Source organism: Antechinus flavipes, chromosome 1, assembly GCF_016432865.1.
Source record: "Antechinus flavipes isolate AdamAnt ecotype Samford, QLD, Australia chromosome 1, AdamAnt_v2, whole genome shotgun sequence".
Taxonomy (NCBI): domain Eukaryota; kingdom Metazoa; phylum Chordata; class Mammalia; order Dasyuromorphia; family Dasyuridae; genus Antechinus; species Antechinus flavipes.
This window is the reverse complement of record NC_067398.1, coordinates 270,149,286-270,176,104: the sequence shown is the minus strand read 5'-3', so window position 1 is coordinate 270,176,104 and position 26,819 is coordinate 270,149,286. Positions and strand designations below refer to the sequence as shown.

General features: G+C 33.2%; 1 protein-coding gene across 1 annotated transcript in view; it reads right to left on the bottom strand.

Moving 5' to 3' along the window:
• The window catches only part of KIAA1958 (KIAA1958 ortholog), a 243,142-nt gene that overhangs the window by 126,128 nt on the left and 90,195 nt on the right, over positions 1 to 26,819 (bottom strand). The window contains exon 2 of the mRNA XM_051961277.1: positions 24,142 to 24,270. The gene's annotated coding sequence lies outside the window, so the exon portion shown is untranslated. The remainder of the gene's footprint in view (positions 1 to 24,141; positions 24,271 to 26,819) is intronic.

Sequence of the window (26,819 nt, the reverse complement as noted above, 5' to 3'; positions counted from 1 at the left end):
CCATTTTAAACTCAGGAAGATGAGTTTTCTTGACTCCAAGCTCTGGTGCTAGTGCAAGCTCATATTTTAAAAATGAACATGTATTTCCACATTTTCTACTTTATACACATTTTTCAAATATCAAATGGAAAATGAACACATCATTACATGTGAATTTCTTGTTGTAATGAAAATTTTAAAAACAATTTCAGCATTTAGTTGCTACTAACCAATAGAGTGGTCTTCTTTTCCAATCTTGGCAGTTAGGTAGCACAGTAGATAGAGCATCAGATCTAGATTCAGGAAAACCTAAGTTCAAATCCAATCTTAAATACTTCCTAGCTGTGTGATCCTGTGTAACACTTAATCAGTTATCTTCAATTTCTTCGATTGTAAAATGGGCATCTTAATAGCATCCACCTCGTAGGAGTGTTGTGAAGATTAAATGAAATGATATTTGTAAAGCATTTAGCACAGTGCCTGGCACACGGTAGAAACTTCTTCTGCTTCTTCCTTTTTTTTCTATTCCCCCTTTATGATGAAGTCTAACTAATATTAATAAATATTATATAATATATATATAATTATTATATAATATTAATAAATATAACAAATATATAATAATATAATAAATCAATTTTATTGATTTATAAATCAAAATAAAAATAGTATTTTGAAAAACAAAGAGAAGGAAGTAAGCATTTATATAGCACCTACTAACATGATATTTGTAAAGCACTTTAGCACAGTACTTGTTATGTAGTAGGTGCTATACAGATGCTTTTTCCTCTCCTTTTTCCTCCTTTAAAAAAAATTATATTTAGACTTACTTATAAAGGGGGAAGGGAAGGAAAAAGAAGCAGCACTTATTAAGTGCCTACTGTTTGCCAGGCACTGTGCTAACTGCTTTATAAATATCTTATCATTTGATTCTCATGATAACCTTGTGAATGGATCATGAGCCTCATTTTACAGTTGAAGAAAATGAGGCAGGTTAAGTGGTTTGTCCAGAGTCACAGTTAGGAAGAGTCTAAGGTGGCATCTGAACTCAGGTCTTCCTGATTCTAGGTTCAGTATACTCCTACTGTTCTGTCCTAGTTAAATGCATTGAAAATTCACTTTCATGTACTACATTTTAGGAAGAATATTGAAATGTGAAAATATGTCAATATGAAAGTGAATAGAATAGGGATGTTTATAACAGACTGGAAAATCTTGAGGAGTTATGATCAAAATTCTAGACCTAAGAGATATCAATAGGGTCATCAGAGGCCATCTAGGCCAACTGCCTTGTTTTTAAAATGAAGAAACAGAAGGAGGGGTGGTATATCACTTCATTTGGATTTCAGCTTCTTAAACTGTGACTGGCAACCTCAATGGGGTTTTGTAATTGAATGGTGAGGTTTGCAAAGTTATGACTTGCTATCAGTAAAGGTTTGACTTCTATACCTATTTTATATACCTATATGCCAGGGTCATATAAAAAATTTCTAGATTGAAAAAGATCATGACTGAAAAACATTTAAGAAGCCTTAATATAATTCATACAAGTATTAAGTTGTCACATTCATTGGTCTTCAAAAGTTAGTATTCTTTCCACTATACTATACTGCCTTCCATATCACAGACAACTTCAAGTATTTTAAGGAATTTTATGTATAAAAATTTAGATGTATTCTGTTTAGACTGCAAAGTCTGTGAGAACAGGAACTTGTTTGTATTTGAATCCCCAGAACCAAGGACAGGGCTCAGCACACAGTAGCCACTTAATAAGTGCTAGCTGATTGATTTTACAACCCATAGTTAAGAACTTGGAAACACTGGAAGGTAATGGGAGACAAATTTCAGTTCAAGAAAAATTTCCTAATGTTTAAACTTCCAAAAATGGAATTCACTGCTTCAAGAAAAGGGGATGATCTTATCAGTGAAGACCTTCCAGCAGAACTGAATGATTATATGCTAAGTATATTAGAGGTTTCATACTTCAAGTGGTAATTGATCATGATTTTATTGAGCCCAATTTAAATTTCTGGCAAAACCCAAAATTGTTATTTAGACCGAGGAACAGGATGTAAGCAGAATGGGAGAGAGAGATCACTAAAGGTCAGTATAGATGATTTCATCAAAAAGAAATTCACTAAGACTGAATAAGCAAAACGCAAAGAATTCAAATGCTGGATGTTCAATAAACCCAATGCTGCAAGTAGCAGGAAGGATTCTATTCAACAGAAACTGTTAGAGAATGGCTTCAGAAAAATCTAGGAAGACTTTATGAACTGATATAGAATGAAATGAACACAATCAGGAGGTTATAGCACACAATAACAAGAATATTGTAATGATGATTAACTATGAAATACTTAGCTACTATGATCAATAGAATCCAAGACAATTTTGAAAGATCCATGATTAAAGTGCTATTCCCCTTAGTGAGAAAAATGATGGATTCTGATTACAAATTGAAATATAATTTTCTTCATTTTATTTTTCTTATTTTTTTAACATGGCTGATATGGAAATATGTTTTGCATGATTTCCTATGTATAGTTAATATCATATTGCTTGCCTTGGATGGAAAAGGGAGCTATGGTGGCAGAAAATCTGGATCTCAAAAATTTTAAATGATTGTTAGAAATAAATGAATACATTTTTAAAGAGTACCAAGGAGAAAAAACATTTTAGCAGAAATTAGGTTTAGATTAGTCCCTTAAGCTATATGCCGAAATATTCTCTAAATAGATATGTAACCCTAAACAAAAAGGTACATCACAGAAAAGACAGAAAACAGTAGATACTTTCACATCTGAGACATAGGATTTTTAACCAAGTAGTGACAGAACCAGTGAATTATAAAGGAGACAATTTCAAATCTATAAAGTTTTAAACGCTTTTATACAAACAAATTCAATATAACCAGAATAAAAAGCACAACTACAAAATGGAAACATACCTTTGCATTAAATCACTCTTTAGTCTGAAAACTAAAATAGAAGCAGTAGTATGCCAGAGTAGAAAGAAGATCAGCCTCCACACCAGGAAGTTCAGAATTCAGACCTTATTAAATTGCATGACTCTGGGCATAGTCACAGCCTCTCAGTATCTTATGTAATTCTTCCCTAAGTATAAATGAACTCAAATCTACCTGTATGTATAGGAATTTCAACACTAGTAGTCTCCTACAAATCAATCAAATTATGAATATAAACCACTTCTACCTATCTACAAAACTGAATAAATATGTAGTCTAAAGTTAAGAAATTTTTAAAAGGGGAAATGAATTAATCATATTAAAAATAATCCAAATCATTAATTAAAGAAATGTGAATTAAAAAAACTCACACCCATCAAATTGGCCAAAATGATAAAATGGTGAAGGTATGACTTGTTTCAACAAATCTGGAAGACCATTTTGAATTATCAATCAAATCAACAATTTATTAAGCATTTATATGCCAGGGACTATTTGGGTATCAGAGATGTAAATAAAAAAGTGAGTCACTAAGGTGTTCCATGCTATGAGGCAGTGATTCTCTACTTGGATATTTACTTCAAGGAGCTCACTAGTGCATATGGCAAATGCTCAAAGAAGTCCTTTTTGTGGAAGCAAAATAAAAATAGAAATGAGATGAGTATCTGCGGATAAGAGGATAGCTGGAAACCCTGTTGTATCTTAATATAAGAGAGCTTTACTTCACCTTAAGAAATGGTAATTGTAAGTAATTCAAAGAAACTTTCAGTCTTCTTGGAAGAGCCATATGGAACTTCAGGTACAAAATATTATATGTTCTGTCAGAAGTGCTCTTTTTTATCTCTTGATTTTCCTCACATTTTTCTGTGTTACCTACAAGGGTTGAACAATAGGGAAGGGCTGAGAAGAAGCAGTGATGATAGCATCTGGAAACTGTGTAAAGAAAATAGCACCAATTAATTTTTTGTTTGTTTTAAAGAAGAACAGAGCATCCTAAACAAATCTCATTTTCCATCTTGACAAAGATACTATACAACTAGCTCAAAGGAACATTGTACATACAAACAGTGTGTCTAGATTTCAGCAAAGCATTTTTCAAAGTGATTCATGTTATCCTTGTAGATAAACATTTAAGCTGATGTTTATATAGTGCACTGAAATACATTCTTTCATTTGATTCTCACAATAATCCTATATATAAGTGTGATCAGCATAATTATTCATATTTTATAAATTAAGAAAGAGCAGTTATATGACTTACCCTTGGTACTATTGTTAATATCTCAGACAAGATATGAACCTAGTCTTTCTTCCTTTAAATCCAATGTTTCATTCTCTAGGCCATACCATCTTGATTTTGATGCTTGGCTACATAAATAGAAGGCATGTGGTCCAGAATTAGGAAGGGAATGGTTCTATTTAAATTTTGGCCTAATCAGTTATCATCTGGAATACTGTTACATCTTACTTGTATATAGTGGGTTGCACTTTATTTTCTACTTGAGATTGTAAAATCTTTGAGAGCACGGATTATTTTTTTCCCTTCTTTGTATCTTCAGCACTTAGCATAATGCCTGGCAGGTAATACCTATTTGTAAATGCTTGATGCCTTGGATTGTTTTCAGTTCTGGGAAGCACATTTTAGAGGGGCTAGTATCAAGGTGAACCTTGTCCAGAAGATGTCACATTGGTAGGTAGTGATGATTCTAGATCATGCCATACAAGGATAATTTCAAGGGGATATTTAGGATAGAGAGGACTTAGGGGAGACATGATAGCTGTCTTTAAGTATCTGAAGGTTTGTCATGTAAAAAAGATAATTATATCAGAGTTCTTAATGAGGGTCTAGGTGTGAACTTAGAGAAGAAGAAAAAAGTGACAGTTATTCCTTCCATATCTCAGGGCACACCCATGATCTGGAAAATCCATGTAAAATGTTTTGGCCCTCCCTTTACATCAGAGAAGTCCTCTTTTTTTCCTTTTTATTTTATGTGGTATTTATTGGAACCTATTACAAAATTTGGGTTAACTATTTAGTCACTGGCTATATTATACAGTACTCTACATATATTTTATGCATTTCTGAGTTTTAAATTTTTTCTACATCATCTGCTGGCTTTCATATATCGTCTGCGGCTTCTGCAAAACTCTCCCAAAATTCCCATTTAATTTTTTATGCTGACCCACGATATAGTGAAACTGTCATTATGTGGAAGGGATAACTATACAGCTTTATTTTCATTAATCTCTAACTAAAATTTATCATTTCCTTTAATTATGTATTTTTTTAAAAAGCTAACCCTCCAAAAAAGGGTTCAAGTTCTTCCCTCAATTGCTAAAGCATGATACAGTAAAGGTTAAAACTCCTTAGATTAGTTGTTATTCTGCTTAGATCCAGCAGAAACAATGCATAGAAAATAATTTGGACTTGAAGTAAGGAAAAAATTCTCAATGTCCAAAAGTGGGAATGGGCTACCTCAAGAGAGAATATAGTCCTACTAACTAGAGATCTTCAAGAAACGGTATAATAAAAAAAAGTATTGGCTACTGTCAAATATGTTTTATAAGAGATTCCTTTTCAGGTATAGGTTGTACTGGATGGCTCTTAAAACAACAAGGTACAACAGACAGAAAATTAGCTCTGGAATTTTAAGAGTTTAGTTCAAATTCTGCTTCTGATACTCACTATCTACTATGATGTGGGAAGTCATTTAACCTCCTGGGCTTTTTTCATGTATAAAATAATGAGATTGGATTAAATGGTCTCTGGAGTGCCTTCCCATTCTACACCTATAAGCTTATTTTTGCACTCTGAGATTCTATGACCTCTGAGGTCCCTTCCAATTCCAACCTCATCTTATTTTTATGAATTCAGAGCAAGATAGACATGCACATCATACAATAAGGAAATCATCACACATTCAAGAAGGAAGGATAGAAAGCAGCAGCTACCACTGTCACACCACAAATTCAATTTCCCCCCCAAATTAATCAGTAATTATTTCCATGATCAAGTCTGACATCTTCCATTTTTATAAAGTAAGTAGATTTAGGTTTCCTCTTTCTTGGTTCATAGTAATGCAAGGCAGCTGAAAGAAGTCCACTGACCTTGGAGACAACTACAGAAATGAGTACGTTAGCAAGATTAATAACTTTTGTAATTCTGGGTGGATTTCTTTAACAGGAGGGTATGGATGTGAATCTGTAACATACTTGAAGTATCATTAGTTGAAAACATTAACTATTGGCCATCACACTAGCTTTATAAATAACTATTCTCATTTATATAATGTTTTACATTTTTAAAAACACTTCCCTCACATAAACCATTGGATATAGGTGATGCATATATACTCACTTTACAGAGAAGGAAACTGAAGCTCAGAGAGGAAAAGAGATTTGTGAATATTCTAATTATTGATAGAATTGGAAACATTACATTCTGAATTCAAGGATGATGCTCTTTCTACTACACTTAGTTCCCTTACTAAATATCAAATCAAAATATCGCATTTTGAAAGAAGGCCATTATGAAGAAAGAGTCTTATTTTCTTTGAACACACTATTAAGCCCCATTGCTTTCCAGGGTAAAAGGTGCTTGTTTCAATTTCTTTGAGGAATGGACTCCTCAGAAAAATGAGAATAACACATCATTTGATGTTTACCACTTGGCTGCTTTCTTGTACAAGTATCTTCTGACTATGCTAATCCAATGTAGAATTTTGCCATTTGCAGCTTGTAGCATCAGGCAAAAAATTCAGTGTACTAAGGTAAATTTGTATCAAAAAGCTTTTATATTTCTCTCTCTTTCCTCCATCAATATGTGGCAATTTTTTGCTTTCAATTTTTAAAATAACTTGTGTATTCTTTCAATTTCAAAATTTATTCAAATTTAATTGGATTATTTTGATTTTGAGCATTTTTTTAAACTGAGAACCAAATAATGTTTTCCTTTAAATAGTTATTTCCACTAATTAGTAGCTGTAAGTGAGTAAAACTTTGGCTTATTTGCACCTTATAAGGCAGTTAGACTAGGATGATGTGACATTGGCATATGAAAGGGTTGGGAAACTACCTTAAGTTTGGGAAAGACAATAACCATTTATCTGGTCATGAGCCACCATGGTGAGACATTAAGAACAGGTATAATCAACTCTGGAAAGGTGATTGAAAGATAGTGAAAGGTGATTGAAAGATAGTAAGTTAAATGCCTCCAGCAGAGATATCATTAAGACTCATGGGAACCAACTGGGAAAGCTTCCTACTAGTCATAGGGGTTAAAAACAGAGCAATGGAAACTATAATGAAGCATCAGAGAACAGCTGAAAGACTACAACCAAGAAGTGAACCTACATACGCAATGAGAAGAGCCATCTTAGGAGTATACAAGAAGATGTCAAGGGGACTGCGGCATTTTAGTTCATGCACAATTGGCTTTAAGAGTACAAACTCTGAACCTGGAATAGCCATTTCCTAGGAAACCTGACCTCCACATACAAATGGGAAGTAACCCAATAGGACACTATATTTGAGTATGTTAAAAAAAATTAAAGAGATTGTATTATAGGTAAAAATATATTTAGTTTTGGCTCTGCAACTTTTGGACTTGAGTCATGCCATTTAACGTCTAAGCAATTTGATTTCCTCATTTACAAGATCGGAATTATAATATAATATTTACTTCAGAGGCTTGTTGCAAAGACCACATTCTATAAAATTTTAAGGACAATCTTCACTTAACGTTCCTGGGCCTTGGTTTACTTATTTACAAAATGAGGTTCCCTTCTGGCTCAAAAACTGTGATTTATGTAAACATGAGCTCTTTTTTATATATGTATGTGGGATTATGTGTGTGTTGGGTCATTTGCTTTTCCTTTGAAACCCATCTCTAAATTTATAGTAAAAGTTAATAGGAAATTAGGGTTTTGTATACAAAGTATATAGTAATATTATATAGTATATAACAGTCTATAGTAATATACCAGAATATACTGGTAAGATTTCAGATCGCTTTTTCATACACTGAGAAATATCTGTGTTCCCTGTCTTTATTTATTATCTTTATAAAGTATATAGTAATATTATATAGTATATAACAGTCTATAGTAATTAATAGTATTTCAGATCTCTTTTCCATACACTGAGAAATATCTGTGTTCCCTGTCTTTATCTACTATCTTTATCTGGTGTTCTAAATAAAATCTTTTTTACATGTCCCCTTATTTGACTTGGTTCTATATGATTTGACTATTTCCTTGTACTGACAGACTGTTTTTGCTGATAGTGATGATAAAGAAAACTAATGACTGAGAAATCCCTAATGATTAATAAGCCTAGTGTGGTCGGAAGAACACAACTAAAATTCAGAAGAACTGGATTCTGGTCTTAGCTATGTTACTAACAATTATTTTGATTTTGGAAAATCATTTAGCCTGTTCCAGCCACTACTGCTTTATATATAAAGTGGGGGCTAGACTAGAAGATTTTTAAAGTCCTTTCTAGTTCTAAAATTCTATAACTTTAATAGGTCCTGTACATTCTGATTCAATAAATTTAATGGATGTCTTTTTGGAAAGATATTTCTCTATCTGCATTTGAATACAGTTCTAGCCTTACCTTCCTTGGAAGCAAGAATGGAGCAGACTAAAAAGCATGTGCCAAAAAGTCAAATATTTGAAGAAAATTTCAGAAATGTCAAGAAAAATATTTAGTCCTGATAACTCTGGACAATTCACATAGCTAGGAAGTGTTAAGTGTCTGAGGCCAGATTTGAACTTAGGTCTTCCTAATCTCAGGGCTGGTGCTCTGTCCATTGTACCATCTAGCTGTCTGATGGTTTCCATTCTTAAAAAGAAATTGGTTTTCATTTTAATGAGAGTTCCAGTTCATGCCACTTCCTCCATGAAGTTTTCTTGATCCTCTTCAGGAGGAAGTAATTTTTCCTCTGAAGTCCCCTAATACTTGATTTGATTTGTATCACTCTTATGGCAATAGTTAAATTCCATGCTATATAGTAATTATTTGTATATATGCCTTGCCTCCCCTTCTACTTTAAATATCAGGAAGGCAAGGATGCATTCATTTTTGTAAAACCTCCATAGTGTCTTGAACATAATAAATGTTCCCAAAAATATTTGGTTTTGAATGAAATTTAGAAACAACACAACAATGCTGCTGATAACCATTTTTAATTGTTAAGAGAATTGACTTATGACTTTTTTTTTCTTTTCTCAATGGTTACATATTAATAAAAGCTATGTAGGTAGTACAGTCAGTTAATGGTTTTCTTTTCACATAGCTCATATACAAGTTTAATAAAGAGAGAAATAAAAAAGATCATTTTCCCTTACTGCTTTATTTACAGCTTACATACTTGCCCAATATATATGTAAGAAATGGAAAGAAAAAAAAACACAATTTAAAAGAATAAAAAGAAAATATTCCAGAGAATGTTATTAGATTGCAATGACAAATTCTATCTCTTCCCATTCTCCTTCAGAAACCACACCTTGGGAATTAATGCAAATTTACAACAATAAGAACAACTGATAATCAGTGCATGTGAACTGCAGTTTAAAAGTAAGAAATCCAAGTTATTAATAAATGTATAAAATGCTCCAAATCACTAATAATTGGAGAATTTCCAATAAATTAACTTCGAGATTATTTTATGTATATCCATCAGATGGGTAAAAATGATAAATATAGGAGAGGCTACAGAAAAAAAAGGGCCATTAATATACAGGGTATGGAACTGTGCATTCATCCAGCTACTCTGGAAAACAATTTGGAACTGTGCCCTCAGAGTCACTAACCTGTGCATTCTCTTTGATCCAGAGATAACTACTAGGATTATGCTCCAAAGAGATCAAAGAAAGGAGGAAAGGATAGATAAACACAAAAGCCTTCTTTTTGTAGTGGCAAAGAACTGGAAACTAAGAGGGTGCCAAGCAAGTGGAAAAGGGCTAAACAAATTATTTGTAATGGATATCATTGCCATGAGAAATGATCAAGAGAAATTTGGGAAGACTTTATATGTATGAAACAGAGTGAAGTGAATAGAACCAAGAGGACAATTTATGGAATAACAGTAACATCAAAAAACAAACAAAATAAACAACTTTGAGAAATTCAAGATTCTGATCAACACATTATACAATCATGATTCCAGAGGACTACTGATGAAGCAGGATATCTCCCCTGCATAGTAAGGCAATAGGCAGAATGAAACATATTTTTAAACATGATTATAAATATTTCTTATACAAGTTTTATTTTCTTTCTTTTTTCAAGTGAAGATAAGAAATAGGGGATGAAATAAATGTTAGTTAATTGCAAAATATAAAACAAAAGCTTAAAAATCTAGTCTGGTTTAACCACACAATACTAAAGAAAAACTCCATATAAGTCAGTCAAAAAAGATCCTTACAAGACTAATTGCTTTGACTAATAAATGATCTTATCATTATGAGTATCCTTTACAATAATGCAGATTGCAATACATTCATACCTGTGTTTTTTATGTATCTCCTGTTCCATGTCCCACAGGATTTTAATCTAACATTTCTCTAGATCTCTTGATAGAGAGAAAAACTTATTCATGGTTGGTGGAGCTAAGAATCAGTCTTTTCTTTCTAGAAAGCAATTTGGAATTATGCTACTAAAAAAACTGACTAAAATATCTATACTCTTTGACTAAGTGATCTCACTTCTAGATGTTTAACCCAAGAAAGTCACATACAAAATGGGCCAATGTACATTTTTAAAACTCATTACAGGACTTTTTTGTAGAGAAATAAAACTATAAATAAAATAAATACCCATAAAATGGAAATAATTAAACAAACTATGGTATAGGATTGTAATTGACTATTACTCTGCTATAAGAAACAACAAACAGATATAAAGAATTGAGATCACCTTGGGAAGATGAGGAGTTGATACAAAATTAAGTAAACAGATTCAGCAGAACAATATGAAATGATTATGATAATGTGAATGGAAAGAACGAAAAACAAAATTTACAAGTCTAGAGGGGTAGCTAGGTGGTCCAATGTATAGATTCCTGAGCCTCAAGTCTTACTGACTTCAAAACTGAGTTCAAATCTGACTTCAGACACAGTTAATTTTGCAATTAACTGTGTGACCATAGGCAAGTCATTTAACTCCGTTTACTTCAGTTATCTCATCTGTAAAATGTAAAATAGCAAACCACTTTTGTATCTTTACTAACAAAACTACAAATGGGGTCATGCAGAGTTAGACATAATTGAAACAACTGAACAACATCAAGAATAGTCTCAAATAATAATGACCAAATTTTATCCCTGAAGAGTTGAGGAATCATACCTGTTTGCTTTTTTTTTCCCTCAGAGATAAAATACCATGAGTATAGAATAATGCATCTACTATCAGACTTAGATGATATATTGGTTGGTTTTACTAAATACTTGAACTGTTTTTCCTCCTCTTTAATATTTGCACTTATTAACTTTATATTTATACTGAAAATGGATATCTTTTCCATTAGAATGCAAACCCGGGGTAGCTAAGTGGTGCAGTGGGTACAACACCAGCCCTGAAGTCAGGAGGACCTGAGTTCAAATCTAGCCTCAGACACTTAACACTTCCTAACTGTGTGACCCTGGGCAAGTCACTTAACCCCACTTGCTTCAAGGAAAAAAAAAAAAGAATGCAAACCCATTGGGAAAAAGGAGTGTTCCACTCTTTGTATCTCTAATACCTGGCATATAGTAGACTCTTAACAAGCATTTGTTAATTGATTGATCAACACCTTATTACATAATATTACTGAATAGTGAATGGATATATCCAGGAATAAAGATAATATAAAAACAAAAGATAACAGTAACAATGAAATTTTTAAGAAGAGAAAAATCAGGAAAAGGGAAAACAAAGTTAAATCATAGTACAATTATTTTTGACAAATCAGAGAAACTGAGCTAAGTGGGTTAAAGTTTTGATAAATATCATATTGTCAGCAAAAGCAGAACATCTCGAAAGAACCCAGATGGTATTATTCAAACTCTGTTAGCCTGAGAACCCTAAGAAAATCTTAAAATTTGAAGGATTTAATGGAAATGATTGTATTAAAAGAATTTTTTAAAAAATTGTTTCCTTATCCAAAGTGGAAAAAACTGTTGTTTTTCTTTCCCAAACCTTATTTTTTCATTTATCTTTTCTTCATAACTCTAGGACTACCAGAAAATGCTTCAATATTATTATATTGAAAGGATATATCAGAATAACACCTTAGGACATTCCTATAAGAAGAACTCAACAAGGTTTGTTCATACATCATCATTAAGGAACTAGCCAAAAATGGGTTAGTCAATGCAAAAAATAAAATAAAACTCTATGAATAAAAAGAAAGGAAGTTTTTCTTTAAAAAAAAAAAAAGAAAAAATATTCCTCCTGTGTTTTCAAGGACTTGCCATGTTCTGTGTTACTTTTTGAAGACAACTACCTTTAAAATGCAAGGATATATATATATATATCCTTGAAAAAAGTGTTGCCATTTCCTGCTGCTGTCACATAAACGAGTTAAGTTTTTAGTGTTAGGCGTAGAAGGGAGATAGTAGTAGAAAGTTACTAGGGTGCTGGCTAGGATCATAACCACAGTGGAGCATTTTGGAGAAACACTACTCCATTTCAAGACTTCTTGATTCAAAGGATCAATTACTTGAAAAGAGTCAAAGAAAATACTTAAATACAAAGCTCAGTATTCTGAAGATTGCAAATCAACAGTAGATACTTTGTATCCTTAGATGCACTTTCTTTTTTAAATTAGTAAGAGAAGAATAAAAAGAGTAAGTTATATCTCATAATTTTTGTATCTGGGTACCATAATGCTGACTGGCTTTAAGTTAATTGACAGATTAACAGATCAGTGACATAAGTAGAAGTGAGAACTGGTCTATATTTTTATGTGTCTTCCCTCCCCCATCTGTTTTTTTTTAATTAAAAAAAAAAAAAAAGAAAACCCCAGTTGAGGTCACATGGAGTCGAATACAATTAAACAATTAATTTCCAATGTACCACACTCCCTCATCATTCTTTTTTTTTTTTTTCTGATCACATCATGCAAAGCTGAGTAGTAAAGATGACTGTTCCTTAGGAAATATCTAATAATATCTTCAATAAAAGTTCAAGTTTGATTTTTTGTTTGTTTTAGAAAGACACCTAGCTAACATTTGGATCTTAGATAAATAGAATTTGAGAACTAGTAAGGACCTTTGAGACCATCTCTTTTACTTATATCAAGTTTTGATGTCAAAGAACCGTTATTTCAGAAACACAAACTTTGTAAATCCATCTTTCGATTCCTATTGATCACAATATCACAATAGTTGCTTGCGATAAGATGGGGTCCAGTTACTTGCTGAAAAAAAAAAAACCATCAGATTTCTAGTCTTCAGATTTCTACTTTCATAGGTCCTTCTTCCTTTTGTTTTTTTTCTCTCTCAATATTATTATATTATATAGACTTGAGGATTCATCAAGTATGGGGACTTCTAAAAGTTCTCTCTTTTTGGATTGTTCAGGGTCTCTTAAATACTGAATATAATAAAAAATTCTATTTTGTGATGAGTTACTGCTATTTTTAAGTTCCCTATGCTATAATCCTCAGGGACAAGATCCACGGACTAAAGGCATAGCACTAAGTGATGGCTTCAGACTGGTAATGTTTCTCCTCTTCTTTCAGTTTTTAGAGATTATCAGCATAAATGACACTGCAACAGTCAGGGTCACATCATGAGCAGAGGGCCTGAGAACTAGACACAGGAAAATCTAGTTTCAAGTGCTGCCTCTGACAGGCTTGCTGTATGACCATCTGTAGTAAATTTCTTAATGTCTCAATGCCCCAGAGCACTCAACTACAACTATAAATTGGTGTTCTCTCATTTCAATTATGAGCAAGACCCCATTTGATGTTTTCTTGGCAAAAATATTGAAGCGTTTGCCACTTCCTTTTCTAGCTCACTTTACAAATGAGGAAATTGAGGCACACAGGGTCAAGTAACTTGCTCAAGTCACATAGCTAGTAAGTTTCTGAGGTTGAATTTGAACTCAGACTCTTCCTGACTGTAGGCTTAACACTCTATCAAGGAAATTACCTACATAATGAAATCACCTACATAATGAAATCATGGGCACAAACCTCAAAGCAATCTTTATAGGAAGAAAGAAACTTTAAAATCACAAGTTGAGAGTTGGAGGAGACTTAAAATTTTTTCAATCCATGAATTTTGCTAATGAAGAAGAAACTGAGACACTGAGAAATTATACTGATATTAGATGTAAAATCAAGATTTGAACACAGGTCCTGTGACTCCAAAGAAAGCATTCTCTCTTCTGCACTATACTACCAATGGTCACTCATTTCTAAACTATTTCTGTCTTTACAAATCAGCCAAATTTGAACATACCATGCTCACATCCCAATATCATAATGTCATTGATCCTTTTTAAAAAATGGACAAACAACAATACAAAATGTTTTTTAATATTTCCCAATATAACTGTATCTATATACAGAATTGGAATATTGTTTGTATCGTATCAAAGAACATTTCTGATTTTTTCACTGAACATTAATTAGCATATGTTCCTATATCTCAACACAATCCACATATTGTGTTTTAAAATAGCTATTTAATATTCCATTGTGTTAGCTTGTTTAGTCATTTCATGATCTCATTTCACAATCACTGGGCATTTGAGTAGTTTCCAATGTTTCCCCATCATAAATAGTGGTGCTATGAATATTTTTGCACAAATGATAGAATTTTTTCTTTATGATTACTTCTTTTGGCTACATTCCCAAAAGTTGAATTACTGGGCTAAAGGTTATGAGCAGTTTATATTTGAAGTTACATACTATCTCACTGTTCTCCAGGAACACTATACTAACTTTGCCACCTGCAAATAAATGAATTTCTCTTTTAATCATGTTGGATTATATCATTTTTTTGGCTAGTTTATCATTAATTACAATTATAGCTAGTATTTATGTAGTACTTTAAGTTTGTAAAACACTTTAGAGTTATCTTACTTGATTTTCACACCAATCCTGGGAGATTAGTATCATCATCTGTCCTCTTTTTAGATAAACAGAATGAGGCTGAATGTGATTAAGTGACTTGTACAAGATAACACAGCAAGTAAATGTTTGAGAAAAGATAGGAACTCGGATTTTCCTGAATCCAAGTCCAAGACTCATGTCCAATGTGCCATTTAGCTGTGGCAAAGTAAATAAACTTAGATTAAATAATAAGTATAAACTTCCCACCAAAATCTTCCTATGATACCTCATCCTGATAAAAAAAAAAGTTACCCTGAATTCTTAAAAACTATGCCAGAAGAGTACAAATTGGCAAAGCTTTGAGTAGAGAACAAGTGATGGACTGACTATATTTTTATTATGCAAGGAATAGACTAGCTGTGGTTTTTGTGGAGAAAACTGAAATGGGGACTAACTGGTAATATAGCTAGGTAGATTTGGAACTGGCTGATGGACAGACTCAAAAAGGAAACTTTAATTGTTCCATGACAATTTGAAAGGAAAGAAAATTCCAGTAGCATCCCCCAGGGAGATATATGCCTTGTCCTGTGCTGTTTAAAAATTTCATCAGTGACTTGGATAAAGGCATAGATAGCATTCTCACCCAATTTTCAAATAACAGATCTGGAAAAGATACCTAACACAGGGTTTACAAAGGCAAGATCCAAAATGATCTTGACAGGCCATAGCATTGGCCTAAAGCTAGTATGATGAAATTCAATACAGATAAATGCAATGTCTTACACTCAGATTTTCAAAGTAATCTGTTTTGCAAGCACAGGATAGGGAAGGAATGGTTTATCTGAAAGAAAAATTAAATTCTGGGGGTTTTAATCGTTTGTATGCTCAATGAAGACAGCATTAGAATATGGTGGTTTGAAAAGCTTTGATCATTGCTTGTTGTGATGGGCTGAAGCTCGAGTTGATGCACTGAGGTCCCAAGCACGTGAGGCTAAATAGTAATTGGACCATACTCTATTAATATATATGCTTGGAGTGGGCCCCCGCCCACTTTTTATGCAAGTCCTGATGTGTTGCATAGGAAATGACGTAGGGACGATTTTGGTGGGTGGAGGCAGAGGGGCAGGAAGAGAGGTGGGAGAGAGATGGCTGGCGAGTTCGCAATGCAGCTGCTCACACTGCTATTGCCATCCTCCTTCACCTCCACAAAGAATAAAGATAGAAGATTTTCCCTTAACCTGAATCCCTGACTCTGGCTGATTTTAAAATACGCGGTCATCACAATTTGTCCTGAGAAGAATAACTTCCAGGAATAAGGAAGGAAATAAGCATTCAATAAGCAGCTATTTTTTGCCAAGCACTGTGATAAATACTTTAGAAATATTATTTTATTTAATCCTGACAATAAATCTGGGAGGTAGATAATATTCTTATCCCATTTTACAATCAAGAAAACTAAAACAGAACAAGACTTATTCAGAGTCATAAAGTTAGTGTTTGAAGTCAGGTCTCCCCAGTGTTTTATACATTGCATTACTTGGCTGCTTACGTGATCTTTCTATTCTGCCCTGATTAGAGCACATCTGGAGTACTATGTTCACTTCTGAACACCATAATTTAATAAAGATACTGATAAAGCTGAAGAACATGATGAAGGACATAGGATGGTGAAGGAACTTAAATTCATGTTATATGAGAATAGGTCAAAGAGGAGGAGGCATCCTATGGGGAATGTGATAGCTGGTCAGGTTCATCTGTTATATGAGAGTTTAAACTTAATTTATTTGGTCAAAGATGATAGAACCAAGAGCCAAAAACTTCTTTGGTCAAAGAGGACAAAACCAGGAAATTGTTAAGAATCAAATTTAGATTTAACATCAGGAAAAATTTAGGAGTTAGAGGTGTTCAAAAGAGGAAAGGGCTACTTTAGAAGTTGATATACTCTCCTTCAATGAAGCAAAAACTAGATGAACAATTTTCAGCTGTGTTATTGTACAGATTTCTTTCAAGTAGAGTTTGGACGAGATGGTTTCTGAATTGCCTTTCCATTCTAAAATTCTATGATTCTGATCTGGGAATGTCACAATCTCCATGGAATTTAATTTGCAATTGAAATGAAGAAAAGTGGAAGGAATTATAGTTTGCACAAGTATTTCAGATTGCATCATATTTTCAGTGACGATCTGTGTTCAACAAGTAGTGTAAGAAGATTACACTATTAGTGTATTGAGCATATGTATGCTCTGAGAAGGAAATGGGTCAATCATATGGCAATAGTAAAGGGTAATATTGGTAAATATTGATAAATTTATGATTTTGTTGAAGTTGAATTAAATCCAGAATGATAAGAAATATTCATAAAAGATGTTCTAAACTTTGTGACAATCATGAAGACCAAAAGATACAAACTTTAAAGCACTATATATGACTAACATTGTATTTAATTTATACTTTAACATATTTAACATGTATTGGTCAACCTGCCATCTGGAGGAGGGGATGGGGGGGAAGGAGGGGAAAAATTGGAACAAAAGGTTTGGCAATTGTCAATGCTGTAAAATTACCCATGCATATAACTTGTAAATAAAAAGCTATAAGAAAAAAAAGCACTATATAAATGCTGGCTATTATTATTTCTAAACTAAAAACACAATAGTAAATAGTTATTAGATAGTGAGTATAATGGGAAACTGAGGACTTCTTAGAATAATAACTGCTCCCATTCTTTTCGATTGTGAAGGATTGTGTAGTTTCTCATAAAATTATTAACTAATTATTAATTATTATATAGATTGAACCTATAACCTAAATTTAGTTTATGAAGGTCTGATGGGCTTGGGAAAATGAAACAGAATGCTCATACTAGCTCAAGTAAACAGTTGTAAACCTTGTAAAACTGACCACCATAAAATTTAGGTCAACCATATGGGCCTGACTAGAATTTACCAAACGCGTGCTGCTTCCAAGCACTAAGCAAGGTAGTGAAAATTAACCAGATAAGGGAAGACGGGGAAGAAAGAGGGGAGCTGTCATGGATTCTTGTATTTTGTGACTATATAATCACCTTTGACTTCTGTGGGGGTTGACCTTCCTTCACTGGAAAACTCCAGTGAGTGAATTGTCCATTTCTCGTGAGATCCTTATAAAACTTCTATTCTTCACTTTGATATATCTCTGAGTATTTTTGAATTGGGTTTGCCGTACCACACCATGGTAAATTTTTCAGTTATATCATCCTGAATCACCATATTATATTGCAAATTCATAGAAATGGTAGTCCATTAAACTCCCAAATCTTTTTTCCCCAACTAAATCACTTGTTCCCCATGTTGTACTTGTTGATTCATGTTGAAATGGATTGTTTTGATAACCTGAGTATAAGACTCAACATTTATCCATATTAAATTTCATTGGCTTCATTCTTTCCATAGTGCCTAGTGAAGTGTTCATCCAGCAGATGTTTAATAAATGAGTACTGAATGGATGTTTAACAAGATTCAAATTTGTAAAAATCCTAATTAATTCGTTTACTGAATACCTGTAACACATTAGGCATTAAATTAGCATACACATAAATTGTGCTTTGAGATAAACTTGGGAGATTCATGCAGTTCTGCCACATTTTATGGTACTAATGACAATATAAAAATAATAAATATAAATACAAATGAATTTTGGGGGAAGGGATGGAAACAGGCATTTATTAAGTACTTCCTATGTGGCAGGCCCTGTGCTAAGCACAAAAAGCAATACAAAAAAAGGCAAAACACACTCCCTGCACTCAAGGAGTTTCTAATTTAATAGGGGAGACTGTATGCAAATAAATACACACAAAATAAGATATAGTAGGATATATAAGAAAGTGAGAAAGCAGTGGAATTAAAGGGATTGAGGAAGGCTTCTTGCAGAAAGTAAAGTTTTATTTGGGATTAAAGGAAGCCAGGGAGGGAGGTCAGCAGTCCGAGCAGAGAAAGAAGAACATTCCAGGCAAGAGAGACAGAGAAAATGCTAAGGCTAGAGAAGGAATACTTTGTTCATGGAACAGCCAGGAGGCCAATCACTGTACTGAAGATTATGTATTGGGGAATAAGGTAGAAGACTAGAAAAGCAGGAGGGAGCAGGATATGAAGCACTTTGAATGCTAAACAGAATATTTTGTATTTTTTCCTGAAGGCAATAGGAAACTTCTGGAATTTATTGAGTGAGGATGGATTTTGTGTGTGTGTGTGTGTGTGTGTGTGTGTGTGTGTGTGTGTGTGTGTATGTGTGTGTTTGCATGTGCATCAAACCTGCATTTTAGAAAAACTACTTTGGTGGCTGAATGGAGGATGTACTATAGTGAGGAGAAATATGAAGCAAGCAAGTACACCAGCAGGGTATTGTAAAAATCAAGGCAACTTTTCAATTGACCATTCATGAAACTCTTGAAGTCCATGTAAAGATTTTTCAGGGGGTCAGTGAATATGTATGGGAAAATTTTCATCAAAGTTTTATTGAAATTGAGCATACCTTCAAGTATGGAATTTTAAAAAATGTTGTTCTAAGAACTGATCCAAAGGCTTCCCCATATTACTGAAAGACTCAGTCATACAGAAAAGGCTGGTCTTTGTGTAGGAAGCAATGGAGACCTCCAGCTGCCCTTTTATCAATCTCATTCATCAGTTCCTTTTCTGATCTTGCATTTCCTTAAAAAATAATCCTAATATTACTTCTCAAGCACAAATTAATCTCTCCCCCAGCACCTAGCATTGTACTCTATAACAGAAGTGTCAAGCCAAATTAAAATGTCAATGGGAAATGTTTTAACTAAATAAAAATAAAATACAACATAGATAATGTTAATTGTGATTTTCTATTGCAATACAGTGACAGAATCTGTTTGAATCTGATAGCTCGATTCTATAATACATGGACTTCATAAATATGTTAAGGATAGGATTGTGTATAATGCATTATCACTAAGACAAACACAAAGAGAAGAAAAACCCCAAGCTTAGATTAACCCATGTGAAGTGTAAATACCCCTGGCTAGTTCTGTTAAAAAACCAAGAGGGGACCACTGGGGCTAGCTGTCTTTGATTGGAACCTTAACAGAAACCACAGAAATTTTCACCTCCTGGTTTCACAAAGGGTAAATTCTGTGGTTTGGTGTTCCAAGTCAGAGAAGAGAGCTGAAGTTAAGTTAGAGGTATCAACCGCCCCCCCCCCCCATTCCATAATTAGAGATGTTTACAATAATACCTCTCATTTAAAAAAACAAAACAAACTGGCAAAGAAGAAAGAACACAACCATAGAAACTCACAAAGGGAATAGAGAAGACTGGTGTTCATGTTCAGAGGAAGACATTGAAGTAAAATAAGCTGCTTCTACTCCAAACAGTAACATTAAAATAGCTCCTTGCCCAGAGAGAATTTATAGAAGAACTAAAAAAAAATTTTGAATAAAATGAGAGGGGCAGTGAGGTGGTGCAGTGGATAGAGCACCAGCCCTGAAATATGATCTCAGCACTTAACATTTTCTAGCTGTGTGACCCTAGGCAAGTCACTTAACCCCAATTGCCTCAGCAAAAATAATTAAATTTAAAAAAAAAAAAAAGGAAAGAAAAGAAAATGAGAGACATTGAGGAAAAACTAAAATAAATAAATAAATACATGATAAAAATAATCATCCAAGAAAAACAAAAAGATTATGGGAAAAAAAAGTTAACCAACCAGAAAAGGAGATACAAAATTTTTAAAATGAAAATAACTTTGAAATTAGAATTGAGCAAGAGGAAGCCATTGAAGCTATAAAAGACCAAGAAATAACAAAATAGAATATAAAGAATAAAAAATAGATCCGAATGTAACATATAAGAAAAACAACAGATCAAGAAGAGAAAATGTAAGAATAATTAGAGTACCTGAAAACTGTATACAAAAAAAGAACCTTGACATACTAATACATACTAATCCAAAAAAATTGTCCTGCAATGACAGAACGAGTAGAAAGTAGAAATAGAAAATGTCTACTGATCATCACTTCAAATAGACCTTTATGGAAAAACATGGAATATTATTGCCAAATTTTGAGACCTCCAGATCAAAGAGAAATTTTTGCAAGAAACAAGAAAGAAAATTTGAATATGTTGAAGCTACAATTAAAATTGTATAGAATTTATCAGCATCCACAATAAAAGACTTCAGGTCCTGGAATCATATATACCAACAATCAAAAGAACTAGGCCTGTGGCCAAAAATATCACATCCACCAAAATTATCCATACTATTGAATGAGAAGGAAAAAAAATTCAATGAACTTGCAAATTTTCAGGACTTTCTTTCAACCAAACCTGAATTCAATAGAAAATTTAACATATATGAGCCAAAATCAAAGATCAGTTTCAAAGAATTTAATATGGGCAAACTATATTTTTTACATGGAAATGGATACCATATGTTTAAGATTGACATGAGCAATTGAATAGCTCAAAAGAAAGACTAGGGCAAGAGTTTAGTATGATCTGACTTTAAAAAAAAAAAAGTAAAATTGCCTGGGAAAAGGTTACAATAGTTATTATATCATACAATTGAGGTGAAGAAGAAAAATAAACACAGAGGCTTTAGAGGAGGGAGAAGGGCTCATAGTTCTGAAAACTTACATCAAGAATGGGTTATTAAATAGGTAATACTACATATATACCAAGAAGAGTATAGCACCTTCCAAACTCTTTAAAGAAATAAGGAGGGAGAGAAAAGGAGAGGGATGGACAGAGGAAAAAGCAAAGGGTGAGAGAAGAAGATAAGGTAATTGGTGGGGAGGAAGGTCAAGTAATAGCAAGGAAAGTTTAGGAATAGAATTAAAGCAGAAGTTAAGCAGGGATAGGCAAAAAGAGATATACATAGACAATACAACAAGGATCAGGAATAGAATTTATTAAAAAAAGAGTGCAGCTAATAATCATTGATCTTAGACAAAGTCAAATTTAAAATTCAATCAAGAGAGGTCTATATTATATATCAGTCATATTGATATTGTTTTAGATGCATGTTTACATATGGGTAAATGCATATGTGTGTATGTATGTGTGTAGATATATATGCATGTTACTGTATATGTGTGTGTATATAAATATATGTATGTTTGAGTGAGTCTATGGGAGGGTATGAATATATATGTATATCTGTGTATACACATGTATTTGTATCTATCTATCTATCTATACTTAACTATAGCCTACTTGGGGAGGTGAGGGGATAGAAGGAGGAAAAAAGAATAAAGTAAAAAAAAATTATGCAGCAGAGAACAAAAGAACAATTTACAAGGAAGCAAAGAAAAAATGGACACTCATGAATACAATATCTTTTACTATTATATATTCTTTCTTGAACTGGAAATTTATTGTTATATATTTTGCATCCTCCTAATGTTCTGCTGGGCACATGAAAATGTTCTGTTTTGTTTTGTTTTATTTTATTCTCCTTTTCTGTTTTTATTTTTTTCTATTCTCTTTTTTTGATAAAAGAAAAAAAAAGATAATACAAGAAGGTCTTGAAAACAAGGCAGAGTTGTGAACTTTTCAGACAAGCAATTCTCAAAGTATGTCCAAGGACCTTTGGGGATTCCCAAGACCCTTTCAAGGGAACAAAAGATCAAAACTATTTTTATAACATTATTAATATGTATTTGCCAATTAAAATACTACTCTCTTTTCAACTATATTACCTATTTGAGGCTGGGTTTTCTTCATATACTTTAACCAAAACAACACATGGCAAAAGATTGAATACAGAATCAGATATGAATATCCAGATTTCTTCTATTAGGGTTTACAAAAAACATATGAAACAATGCCATGTTTCCCATTAAATTTTTTTGTCTTGGAAAATAGTTATTTTTTCATTAAAATGTTATTTATGTTAACACATAATGGATTCATTTTTGTTTTATAATAAATTAATAATCAGTTTAAATTTCTAATATGGTATATATCTATAGGTATAATTCATATAAATAATAGCTCTTTGGGGTCTTCAATAATTATGAGTATAAAGAGATCCTCAATAATATAAGCATACCAAGTCCAACCCCCTCGTTTTACAAATAAGGAAACTGAAGTTGAGAGAGATTAAGTAACTTGACCAAGGTTCACATGCTAATGTCTGAAGCAAATTCTAACTCAATTCTTCCTGACTTCATGCTTTAACTGCTATGTCAATTAGCTGCTTTAAGATTATTCTTATACTGAAATTAAGAAATGATCTTATCATGATATTAAAATAATGTAAGTAAATTATAATGGGGAGGGGCAGGAAAAGGGAGAAGGGACATACAACTGTGCAACAATAGAAAAAGAGGAAAAAAGATGTGAAAAATGTTACAAAGGCAAAATCACCAGGATTTGGTGACTGATTGGCTATAAGAAGTAAAGAGAGATGAACATCAAAGATATGGGAAACATTATGAATGTGAGAGAAGATATCACAGACAAAATTCATGAGATAAAAAGTAAAAGCAGAATTTCAGAATGGTGATTAGACTGAGTTCCTTATTACTCACTGAAGGTATATCTTCTAAGCAATCACTTTAACAGTGATTGTTCCTTTTCCATTCTCTCTAATAACTAATATCCACTAAGTGATAGTTGTTAAAATTAATTCTACTAGAACTTTCTGTGTGTGTGCCCCCATATACTCTCCAACACTTTGTTGCATGGGAAGGTATATAGCAAATGCCAATGCTCTTAGGAAACACTATATTGCTAGCCCTCAAGAATACTAACCCTGAATTGATTAGCAGGCTCTGGAAATAGCAAAACTTTTATCAAAGTTGCTACTTAATAAATTATTCTGGCAAGTTTGCTAATAGGGCCATTGTGCTGAGTCTCATAACCTTTTCTTTCCAAATAGCACCATCAGGATTCTGCAGTGCAATGTGGTTAGACTACTTTTGCTGAGTGATATTATATATAGATCTCAATTCTTTTCATTATTCATTTCTTGACTTGCTTTCTACAAAGATGATTAATATAATACATAGATGAATAATTTTGTAGGAGCCCTCTGGCTTTCAGATACTAAGTCATAGGGATCTTATACAATGATACTAAGTTCACCACATAGTTGATTTTCACCATGATATTTCAGACACTTAATGTTTAAAACTCACCTGGAACAGCAGTCGTAGTGGGTCTCACCAAGTTACTCTTTTCTTAATAAGCCAAAGAGCATATGGTGGGTTACACGATTTACTCTGGCTCCATAACCTAGGACTGGATAACCAGGACAGGCAACCCTCCTAGTTGAAAATAAAAGAGTTAATTTAGTTTCCACTCTCTAGTTTCACACATCAACCCAAGTAAAAGCTACTACTGCATACAACCCTAACTTCCAACAAATGAGATTATAATTTTCTAGCGAATTTTTATTTTTATTTTTTTTAAATTTAATATTTATTTAATAATTACTTTATATTGACACTCGTTTCTGTTCTGATTTTTTTTCCCTCCCTCCCTCCACCCCCTCCCCTAGATGGCAAGCAGTCCTTTATATGTTGGATATGTTGCAGTATATCCTAGATACAATATATGTTTGCAGAACCGAACAGTTCTCTTGTTTCTAGCGAATTTTTAACTTGCTTTTGATTAGTTCAATATTTTCTCTTCTTTTTTATTTAACTTACTTAATGTTTTTTAATAATAGCTTTTAATTTTCAAAATACATGGAAAGATAGTTTTCAAAATTCATCCTTGCAAAACCCTGTATTCCAACTTTTTTCTCCCTCCCTCCCTTAACCCAAATATGTTCAACATATGTAAGTCTTCTATACCTATTTCCACATTTATCATGCCGGACAAGAAAAATCAGATCAAAAAGGGAAAAAATGAGAAAGAAAGAAAAAAACAAGCAAACAACAAAAAAGTGCAAATACTATGTTGTGATCCACATTCTGTTTAGTTATATACTTTTATATTTCCAAAAGCAGTTCAAGATCTATATTTATAGATGACTGAGGTACAAAAGAAACGAAAATCCACCTTTCCCCCTTTGATTGCTTTTAAATTAAAATCTGAATATTACTTACTCCATCAAATTTATAATCTTCTATGCAGCTTTCAAGGCCCTCCAAAATCTAATATCATTCAAACTTCTCCCATTCTACTTCCATTTTCTGATATCCACCCTATCTACTGGACAAGTAGTCTTCCAGCTGTCTCTAAGAACCTGTTAGCATTTTCTCCTTTATATCTTCATTACAGTTCTTTCCCTCCCTAGGAATGCTCTTTTTTTTCCTCCACTGATCCAAATCCTATCCATCTTTTAAGACCCAGTTAAATCTCACTTCCTCCACAAAATCTCATTTGACCACTGCACCAACATAGATAATACTCATCGAAATGCTGTTTCTGTGATTTCTAACACACAACTGAGATAATCTAAAGGAAGAACAATTTCTAGTTGTGTCCTGTATTTAAGTAAGGACACATGGAAAACACAGGTATTTTTGGAAGAAACTAGCCCTCAAGATAAAGTGAGAAGACCTTGAACCCATAGCATTTTAGAAGTGAGCCTCTAGGTAGGAAAGAGAATAAGGACATGTCAGGCAGATAGCTGTATGAAAACAAAAGTTTTAGGCAGAAACAATGTAGGTTATAAGAGTAAGATTTAGTCTTTGTAAGTGAAAACAGTAGTAGAGAGAGATAAACCCAGAAAACTGACCATAAGGCCATAATGGCTATACGACTGGAGCTAGAAGCTGCTTAATATTAGTACATAATTTTTGTATTTTTTTGTAGTCTTTGCATTTCTTGAATTGTATCTTGAATTTTTGTTTCTTTTGTAGTCTTGGATTTTCATTTTGGTAATAGGTAGTAGCCTTGTTTCTTCCACTAGACTATAAGCTCTTTGATGAGAGGCAGCAGGAAAGAGTGGAATAGTGAGCAGGACCAGGAGCCAAAGCACTGGGCAGCTAGGTGGCCTGGTGGATAGAGTGCTGGACCTGGAGTCAGGAAGATTCATCTTTCCAAGTTCTACGTGTTTTTGGGCAAGCTACCTTACCCTGTTTGCTTCGATTTTCTCATTTGTAAAATGAATTGGAGAAGGAAATGGCAAACCACTCCAATAATTTTTCTAAGAAAACTTCAAATAATTCCATCAGAGTAGGATGTGACTGAAAACTACTGAACAACAACATTGAAGCTACCAAAACCAAGATTCAAGTCCAAAGTTTGATATCTATTGGCTTGTGATTCTAAGCAAGTCATTTAACTATTCAATGCTCTAGACAACTCTAAAACTTGTTTGTTCATTTCCCCCTACACCAATAATATCACAGATTGTATTCTATTCTATTCTTTACTTCTATATACTTCCAAACAAGCAACCACATAGGTACTGTAATGTTTTGCTCATTAACATCTGAGCCTTTCTACATGGTATGGACTCTCTGGAAACTTGTACAGTCAATATCCCTCCTACTCCAGTCTATGTATCAGCTTCAGTTCTCATTCCCCACCAAAATCACTGCTTCCACTCATAAAGCAACTATGCTTTTATATGACATTCTCACTATGTCTACTAGCATTTATTAAGTATCTACTATGTTCCAGGAAACGCAAAGAAAGAAAAGTAAAACAATCCAAGAAGCAAAGGTTTCCTGCAGAAAGTAAGACTTCAGCTGAGACTCCACAAAAGCCAGGAAAGTTAAGAGGCCTCAAAGAAAAGGAAAGAGTACTCAGATATGGGGACATAGTCACAGGGCAGCCAGGAAACATGCTTGGAGTAAAGAGATGGGAGAAAAAGGCAAGGAGGTCAGCATCACTATCCCAGAGTATACGTGGAGGAGTA